The sequence below is a fragment of the Diabrotica virgifera genome, chromosome 6 (genome assembly GCF_917563875.1).
Source record: "Diabrotica virgifera virgifera chromosome 6, PGI_DIABVI_V3a".
NCBI classification, from domain to species: Eukaryota; Metazoa; Arthropoda; class Insecta; order Coleoptera; family Chrysomelidae; genus Diabrotica; species Diabrotica virgifera.
In genome coordinates, this window is record NC_065448.1 from 82,825,490 (window position 1) to 82,836,314 (window position 10,825).

Genomic DNA, 10,825 nt, shown 5'->3' on the forward strand with positions numbered 1-10,825 from the left:
GCAAAGATATTCTTATAACCGAGATATTCTAATAACCGATCATTGGTGGCTAGTCGAAATAAGTGTTACCGAATATACGTAATAATATTATTTACATACTATTCCAATGTGTAGTTTTACATACTATGCCAATATGTAGTTTTATTACATACTATGCCGATATGTATATCATATAATATGTACCTACATAATCAGTGTATGTAAATGGTTTTAGGTCTTTTTACGTCAATAATACAGTAGTGTAACTAGTACTTATCTATGTATGTGTTAAATACCAAATTACATTACATGTATGTGAATGAATACATTATATAATTAATATGAAATGTATGCAATATGTAGATATGTAAATATTTTCTTATTAAAATGCATATATAACAAAATTACTTTTTTTTTCTTGAGAAATTATTGGTAATTTTAGCTTTTCGTTGTTAATCCGTGTGGTCATCCTTAATCCATTGGTTGAATAGAAGTTTTATTGGCGTCAAGAAATGGATTGTTACATTCTTGTTCTTTTCTCTTCTTTTCGAATTTAACGAAGCCATAATTCCATCTTGCAAACAAGTAGGTACTCTGAGTGATTTCTAAATAAACTGCTTCTAACAATTTTATAACAGGCAACAGTGCCTTTGTGTAGACAAATAAAAATTATTTTATGACCCATGCATTTGTCGGCCATGCTAAAGATCGAATTGGTATTCGTAACAAAGTAATAAATATTTATTACCCTAATAATATCTAATCCAGCACTACAGGCCGTTGACGACAAACCATAATACCAAACATAATTTAAATTTTTAGTAAATTGTAAAAAAAATATTCTTTGACCTGCAAAATATGCTAATAAGCGGTATTATCTAGTTAGATGCTATTCCAATAAACAGATAAATTTATTAAGGAGTAAATGGAAATGTTTCGGGAACTTGAATTTATATTCCATAAACCGGAATATTCCTATAACAGGGATTTTAATAAGCGGGTTCGACTGTATACCAAAAATCTACTAAAAAATATTACCTACTAGAATATTTTAAAAAATATCAAAAATCTACCAAAAAAGTAGAAATCTCCTAAATGTGGCAACGCTGTTAAGGAGAATGCTACACTTTTGACACTGGTCACATGATCTCTCTGTCACCCAATAAGAGGGTGCGTTCTAAAATGGTTGGGATAGTCAGCGCGGCCGGGCTTGGTTGGCGATTGGACTTCTAAGTTGTCTTATCGGTCTAGGGTTGGTAATAAGGTATTTTTTTAGTAATAAGGTAATATTGTTTAATGCACCATTTTGGTTTTACTTGAGATTTTTGGGATGTAAAGAAAATGAAAATACAGAATATAAAAAATGCAGGCATTTTCTGATACCTTTAAAAGCACCATCAATACATTAAATTTATACAGAACATCTTTAACATAAATTTTGACTTTTATATTAAAATTTGATTTTTTAAATATGCATATTTTTTGTCAAAAATGTCGTAAAAAAGTAGCGCGTGTGTTTTTTAAAGGTGAAATATCCATATTTGACGGTAATCTGAGATGCGTTTATAAATTTCAGATCAGGTAATTTTGTTTAAGTCCTTTATGTATTTATATAAATTTAAATACCTAATACGATGTCAAAATAGTTACTTACCATTTTGGTTTTCGCATTCACCATACAGGTGTTAAAAATATAGGTAAAAAAACATAACTAGTCTGACTCCTTGAGCAACCATTGCACGCGCAGGTTCTTTTTATAGTCGCTTCAGTTGTCTTATGCAACGCTTACGAAACGATGTTGCTTCATATGAGGTTGCCTAGGCAACGTCAAGACAACTCAAAAATCGTCCACCAAATTAGTGCAGAATAGGGTCGTCTTCTAGGCAATAACAACGTTGTAACAAAACGTTGCCACGCGGTAGACAACGTTGTCGCGTCGACAAATTGCTACTTGGGAAGTATCTACATATATATTACATCTATTCTATTATATTCTACTCTATTCTATTTCAGTTTATTTTATACTATATATCTATTCTAATCTATCTCTCTATTTTATTTATTTTATTAATCTGTTCTATTCTATTCTGTTTCAAATCAAACACTTTACTCAAACAAAGAAACAAACGACATTCAAAAGCTTCTAATAAAAAAATCATTGCATTGGTACTACTGAAAATATTGACATTTTTACAACATTTATTCCAAGTTCCTTCAATTTTTTTGAGGACAAGAAAATTTTGCTTTCAAGAGGCGCGTTCCAAGTGACATGAAAACCGTCCTTCGTACTGCCCTCGTCATGCGCATTATAAAAAATGCGTTCCAAGCGAACATGAACGATGATTGGTATCGTACACCGTGTTGTTCCAAGCGATCCATGTACCGCTTCGAAATCGGTAACTGAACGGCCCTTTTGATACATGCCTTCAAGCAGAAACTATTTGTACTGACTTGCGCAGTTAGGATTGTTTTTATTTTTACTGGTCACTGCTATGAGATCAGCTGATGATTCAATAATAGAATAATCCACAATTTACGCTATTATACCTGTGAATCTTGATTTCCGTTTAAATAATTATTAATTCTTTTTTTTTTCAAATTAATCTTATAAAAATGGATAATTTATTATTTTCTTTTTTCATAGAAGACAACGATTTAATGTCAGATATCGATTCTGGGGAAGGTTTTGAAGCTGAAGTGATGTTTAATGAACATGTTAAGTCCACTTTACATCAACAATAAATTGAACAAGAAATTGACAAAGTTATTTAAGGTCAAATTTGGCTTATACAAAACACAATTCTACATCCAATTTTGCCGTGAATAAAAAGAAAATTGACAAAATAAAACATATCCAATTGTTCTATTTCATCAAATCATTTCACTTTCTTTTACAAACCATACATTTTGTACTCGTCAAATTTGGTATTGAATAACTTTGTCAATTTCTTATTCAATTTATTGTTGATGTAAAGTGGACATTAGAAATATTAATTTTTAACCATAACCATCTAGCAAACTACTAGTGGTACAGTGGTACTCGCACTGAAAATGGCTCAGGCGCAACTCGAACTTGAAATGGTACACGAATTCGTTCCAAGAGGGTTACGTACCGGTAATCGGATCGAGATCGAAAGAAAACCGTTCAAGGGCGATTCTGCGCATTAAAACAGTGCAATCGATTTCGTGGCGGTTCAAGGGATCGTACAAATGTGTCGTCTTGGAACGAACCTAAGAAATTCACGAATTTATTGGCGTCAAGTTAATAACGAACAAACTTGTTCTTTGAGAACACGTCAAATTTGGCCTTGAATAACTTGGTCAATTTATTATTCAATTTATTGTTGATGTAAAGTGCACTGAAAGCATTTCCTAGATAAGCAGTTCTTTTAGTTGTGAAATGCGATTGTTCCTAAGTATTGACTTAAGAAGTTCCTAACGATAAGAATTACTTAATAAGGCAACTGTTTAGGTATCGTTGGTGAAATCGGGCATAAATGTCCAGCAAACGACGGCAATGTTGCCAGATTCCTTTTAGCGGGAATTTTAAAATTTTATAGCAGTTTGGTTTTAAATTTGACAGTTCTGTTTTCTCAAGTCAAAAATCTTAACCTTACTTTTACAAGTGATTAAGATTATTTTATTTACATGTAAATTGAAACAATAAATATTGTGCTTTGTCATAATTTAAAACTCATTATGTTGAAGTCTTTTCCAGTTGATAAAATTGCAATTCAAAAACTTTTAGGTAGGTACGTGTAACTTCCACATTATTATTTATTTTTTAAGTATTAAGGTTGATGTTGATATCAAAAATTTAGATTTCAAAGATAGTTTTATGTAGGTAGATACTAATAGAGTAATCTAAATACTAATAAACTAGATAATAGATTAGATACAAAGTAAGCTGTAAGTAGTATAACTGCCCATGTAATCACCTGTTATGTTGTTTTTTTAGATTTGTACTGTATGGATGGCACAGGAAGAGAACAGAGAACAAGAGTACAAGAACATGAAACATCTTATTATGAATGTATATGTATGTGATCCTCAAAAAATTATTTTTCAAAACAAGATAGAGAATGAGCTTTAAAATCCCAAGGATCCTGCAAAATGTCTATTTGGTGTACTAGTCGAATAATAGTATCTAAAAATAATGAAACTGTTTTAAAACACATTATGGGCATGAGGATGATATAGAGCACTTACATAAATACCAAAATCAGATAAATATCTCTTCAAAGTTTATTTTGAGACTTTCTTCAAAAATGTAAGTAAAATATTTGCATATCGACGGCGGAAAGGCAAAACTTCGTAACTGAAAATTTTTTATAACATGAGTTACTTCAGTTTTCGCTTTAGAATAAGTTTATTGGCAGCTATTAAACAGCGATTACAGCTGGGAAAGTTTCCGGAAAGCTTCCAAAAGGCTTTCCCAGCTCTAAAAGCTGTTTAATAGGTGCTGATACACTTATTCTAAAGCGAAAACCGAAGTAACTCATTTTATACAATTTTTTCAGTTATGAGGTCCTGCCTTTCCGCCGTCGATATACACAATATAATTTAAAACAAGAATGTTACCACTAAACCACTTTTTAAATATTAAGGCAGGTTGACATTACTAGTGAATAACGAATGTGGCTCACGCTTACGTATTTTGCCCCTGCTATTGTTAGATATTTTATTATCTATTTTCAAACTCGAGCAGTACATTTGTATCTATGCATTGCATAAATACAAATGTACTGCTTGGGTTTGAAAATAGATAATAAAATATCTAACAATAGCACGGGCAAAATATGTAAGCGTGAGCCACGTTCGTTATTCACTAGTAATGTCAACCCGCCTATACTCATGAATATTTACTACAGTTTACAATTTCAAACTAGTGTGTTTGATTCTCCTATACCTATATTTTACTTTTTTAGTAAACTTCAGACTGTCCAGGATAGCATAATAGCATAGGAGGCAAATTAAAAAGAATTAATTTACTTACAAGAAGAGATATCACAAACATTAAACTCTCTTATGGCATTGATTTGAAAGATGGGTATATGTACAATGATGATGCAACCAGTGTTTATTTTTGGGTTGAATGCTTACAGATTATTTATTTTTTCCAATATTATTTTACAAACAACAGGGCATACTAATGGATATTCATTCTGAATTTAACATTTATGATTTTTGTCTTATTTTCCTTAATACTGTGCCAAAAGGAAATGTTAATTAAGTTTGGCAAATCCTTTATCGCAATCGATGGAACTCATGGGCTCAATTCCTATGACTTTGAACTTATGACAGTATTAGTAAAAGATGAATTTGGGAATGGATTTTGTACTGCTTTCTTATTTTCAAATAAAAAAGATACCTACTTTAATTTACCAATTTTTTTAAATACATGTCTGTGTTGGTATTATATGTATAGTCAAATGTTTTCATATGACACCTTTTACAATGCCTCGTCAAATGTAATGGGTATTGCTCCTAATAGACTGTTAAGTGCCTGGCACATAGATAGAGCATGGTAAGTAAATCTTAATAAAATATCTGATTCTGAAAAAAATCCTATTATATATACAAGATGTATTAATGATGGTTTAGAGAGTATTAATAGCTTTTTGGGTAGACTTCTAAGTGATGCAGATACATACAATTTTAATAAGTATTTCCAGTAGAACTACTGCAATAACATCCAACAATGGGCCTATTGTTATAGGAAGGGGTTGTGGAATTAATACCAATATGACCATTCAAAATTTTCTTAAAATTTTGGATAAAAGGGTATCCATTAGTTGTTATCAGTTAAGTTTAAAACTTGGCACTCATGGCGAGCTATACTCTATACCATAATATATAATAGGTATATCTCATAATATTACATCTCATATTGTTCACTCCAGAAGTAATGAGTGAGCAATATGAGATATAACATAATATAGTATAAGTCTCTGTGCATGACCAGATTAACATGTTTGGTACCCATCTCGAACAAGCTCTACTTGGCTGGTACCACATACTTAAATCATTTATTTAGTTACACAGTACTACTCACATAACTGATGTGTCGTCAGTACCTTCCGTAAAACCTTCGTGATGCTACCCATACTTCATGGCCACTGAATGTGTTAAAGCTTGTTAATGTAGGAGAGTTATACTAAAATATATATCTTATATTATATTGCCTTAAATAGAAAAAATATCTTATTTAAATTGTATCCATGTAAGTTTTGATTTAATGAAATAAACCTTTTAATCAAAAAAGTGTTGTTTACTTGTGTACACCCAGCAATATCCTGATCATAGATAAATAATATAGTATTACCGGATCCTGATATGCAGACGCCAATAGGGCTTTTCATCGATTGTCATTTGTTTCGAGCTTCTGTCATGAGTCACATAATATTAATGTATCTACGTCATACGTCTTTGGTTTGTATCATTGGTATATACCAATAACGTACAACGTAGATATATTAATATTATGTGACACATGACAGAAGCTCGAAACAAATGACTGTGAATGAAATGCCCTATTGAATAGGGCTTTTTCATCGATTGTCATTTGTTTCGAGCTTTGGTCAAGCGTCACATAATATTAATATATCTACGTCATACGTCTTTAGTTCGTATCATTGGCAATATCAATAACATATGACATAGATATATTAATATTAGACAACACATGACAGAAGCTCGAAACAAATGACTGAGTGAAAAGCCCTATACCATGTAAATACTAGTCATAGAGATGTCTTTCTACGGTTAAAATTTCACAGCCTAAGGACATCATTTATGTAACTTCTTAAGCCGTCACAAAATGACTGCAATAAGAAAATAGAATTTATTAACTCGCCTCGCCCCCAGGCAAAGTAAAGGTGCTAGGCCACTAAGAATGTTTTTTCAATTTTTTTTATTTTGGGGCTTTAGCACTTAGCTATTTAGCCAGATACATGATGAGAATTAATACTATTATAATACATATTAAAACTAATTCAAATTACTAGTAATTTTATTAATATTCTGAATAATTATGTAACCACTTAATACTAAAATAAAAAAGTGTCCATCTATACTATCCCAACACATTTTCACCTTTGAAATCGTAAATTTCCATTCCCATTAAAAAATAATTTGTACTGTATAAGTATATTTCTTTTGAGCTTCATTTTTTTTTCAAAATACTGCAACATGACTTTTAAATTATGACACAGTACAATACTTGTTTCAATATTTACATGTAAATAAAATAATCCCAATTACTTGTAAAAGTAAGGTTATAAATTTAAGAATACAGAACTCTCTCTTAAAACCAAAGTGGCATTAGACTAATTTTAAAATTCCCGCTAAAAGGAAAAAGGTAAATCTGGCAACAGTGCCGTCGTTTGCTGGACATTCGAGACCGTTCTCAGCCAAGACGATCTTACGGCAACGTCGAGCTCAAGACCACGTTCTGCAGTGGGACTCTATAACTTTTATTGGCTCCGTGCGTCTCCCCTCTACGTACAGTCACGTGATACGCTGTCAGATTTTTTAAGGACGTTTTAACATTGAGTCTTATGGGATTATTTTGTTAAACTTGAATATTTTATTTTGTAGTGATAATAACCGAATACAATTGTTAGAATTCATTAGTTATTAATTTATACTGTAATTTATAGTGCAACAAAATATTTTCTTTTTCGTTAATAAATATTTATTGACATAAACTGCGATAGTGAGGTTATGCATACAAAATCAAACTGATAATCAATATTGGAAAGTGAAGAATTTATAGTGCGTTTTTATTTTCTGTTTATATTAATACATAATATCACTAGCGTGACACGACATTTTTTTAAATGTCTCATTTAAACATACACAAAGCGTCCTTATAAAATTTCAAAAAACCGCCACCATGAGCAGGTCGGTCGATTTTGCTTTGACACTTTGTTAACGCTCGGAGCGAATAGCGAAAGCATAAGCAAGTCGTAGCGAAGCGTAGCAAAGCAACGGTTCAGTTCGAATCGTACTCTGTATTGTGTGGCTTCGCTTCGCTATACTATCGCAATACTCTACGAACTGGACCACAAACCATACATACTCATAGACGTTTCACGACCATGTTAATCTTTCGGATCGACTTAACGCCATCTCTTGGTTGGAATGGGAACTAAATTGACAAATTTTAGTTACGTGGGAATTTCAAATTATAAATTTTGTGGGATTTTTGATGAAATTTCGCAGGAAATTAAAACAACAGAAAGACTATTCAATGTTTTATTCAATGTTTTACTGAAAACTTCAAATATTCCAATTTGTTTTCAAAATGCTAAACACTACTTACTGCCATGTGTCACGCGAAAGCACTGATGTGTAATATTGAGTTGAATGAAAATTTTTGAAAGAATCTTGTAGGATGATTGTTTAGATAAATACCTTATAATCTTTTACAAACTTCCAAAAATATATAGGCCCGAAATGTTGATGACACACTTGTCTATTGGAATAAACTGTTTCAGAATCTATTATATTGTTTATTTAAATGTGTTACTAAACTGTTACTAAATCTAATTAAAAACGTAACACCACTATAATAAAATAATTAAGCCACAAACTGTAAAATAAAAAGTAAATAACAAATTAATTTAATTGTCAACTGTCAGTTGTTAAATATGACAAGAGAATTGACTGACAGCGACATCTCTGGATTGGAATGGTAACTAATTTGCTGTCTTGACCTTGACAATTTACGTGAAACGTCTATGAGTATGTATGGTTTGTGAACTGGACCGAATTGAAACGAACGATTGGGTAAAAATTAACGGCAACACAGCACGTCGTCTCAAGATTTTAGAGTTCTGTAATAATTGTCTTGTTCTATGCCATAGATAAACTCCGTCCTGTGGAAATGTGATGTGATTCTACATATTTGACAGATTTAACTAACCTATAATTCCAAAAAAGCATAAGGTAAACAAAAACAAGTGTTTATTGTTGAAATTAAATAAAATGTTGCCTATAAATTTAATAATTTTCGACGAACAAGAACGTAGGGATCAGTTACGGCTGCTTCGTGAAGAAGGTAGATTTTTAAGGGATAGAAGTGATTATTTTGGTTTGCCGGATTTACGATTCATAGAGTTGTTTAGATTAAATAAAGATTTATTCCATTACCTTTTTAATGAATTGCAACCGTTGATGGATAACATTATATATTTCTATGTTAAAAAAATGTATTTGTGAAAACTGAAAACTCAAGTACACTATGTATTTGTAAACAACAACGGCCAAAAAAACGAAACGTGGTAAAAAACAACCTCAAAACCAAGTAAAATTGTCAATTTCTTCTTTTAATACGTCACTCTAAGCGCTAAACGTGGTGAAACGAAACCACAAATAATCACGTTTCGCTTTACTTCCGAACTCCATTCGGTGTTGCCGGCGTCATCCGACAGCAGTTTACAGAGTATAACTTGATGAAAGCGTTCGGAAATCACGCTTACGCTTTCGCTATAAAAGTTACAGAGTCCCGGTACTGTTTTATAACGCTGTGTCTAGGTACACGCTAACGTGTACGCAAATAAAAAAGTTAGGTACACGCGAATTAAACTTCATCAAGCCAGTGACGTCATTATTTAGCGTGCGCGGTGACTTTATATTTTGGTACACGCTATTTTGATATTTTTAGTGTTTGTTGTTTGTTTGATAGAAAATATTTTTATTAAGGGAAGGGGAAGGGAAGCAAAACTATTCAGATGTTTGAAACTTAATTGTAATAAAACAATATGCATATAAAAGTATATATTCAGGTTAGCAAAATAAATATTAGTTAACATGATATATACAAAATATTGCTAAAATAATTTTTATACGTAAGTTAATTATACCAGTTTATTTGGTGTTTATTTTTATTTATACAGGGAGTTGAACTTGTTACGATTTTCATAGAAAATTGGTTATAACTTTGTAAATATCCTGTATAACATAATAAACCTTTATATTTTTGTGATATGGAAGTTAAGAAGATTTCAAACATAAAATAAAATATAGGGTGTTCCATTTAAAAAACATAAGTTTGGTCCGAGAGTATATTATCGAACGCCCTGCAACATTCTAACTAATTTTAGTAATTTTGTAATATGAAGCTCAAAGTTTGCTAAAATTTTTGATACTAACTTTTATTGCTATCTATTACTTGCGGATCTACTGAGCTTTATCACACTAATCAATCGCCCCGTATATTTTATCTTATTACTTCTGCTACCGTTAATCACGAATTTTTGTCTCTTATCTTTTTCATACTGTTTTAGAATGTTGTTAAACTCATTAAAAGAACTAAATAATTGTCCACACTCCATATAGTTAATTAAAAAAAAACATTAAACAAGTAAAAAATAAGGAAACTCTTTACAAATCAATATTAAAGTGTAAACATAACGCGATTAGACAAATTCTAACCACACTCTGACACTCGCGATACTTACAGATACTTAATACCACAGCATACACGCGGCTCAAATTAGCGTGTACCAAAAAACCCAGTCATAGTACACGCTAAATAATAACGTCACTGACTTGATGACGTTTAAGCGTGTACCTAACTTTTTTATTTGCGTACACGTTAGCGTGTACCTAGACACAGCGGTTTTATAAACGAGTCTTCGGCTATTCTCGGCCAAGATTGATCTCGAGGCTGGAAAATTATGGATTTTAAGCAATTTTGACATAGAACACTAACTAAAAACTGTCAATCGTCAAGTTAAATATCTGAAATGTTTTTATATTATATTTATTTTGTTTTTTGAAAATGGATTATTAAAATGTTTTCAGTTAAATAAAGTTTATTTTATTAGTGGATAGTTTC

At 31.4% G+C, this 10,825-nt stretch overlaps 1 long non-coding RNA gene across 2 annotated transcripts; it reads left to right on the forward strand.

Moving 5' to 3' along the window:
• Positions 1–3,367: 3,367 nt before the first annotated feature.
• Positions 3,368–5,312, forward strand: LOC126886526 (uncharacterized). 2 transcript variants are annotated; one of them, XR_007698658.1, is made up of 3 exons: positions 3,368–3,731; positions 3,938–4,249; positions 4,908–5,312. It is a non-coding gene; the product is annotated as an uncharacterized LOC126886526 (long non-coding RNA). The 2 variants fall into 2 exon arrangements; XR_007698657.1 differs by having other exon boundaries at positions 3,369–3,727.
• Positions 5,313–10,825: the final 5,513 nt, after the last annotated feature.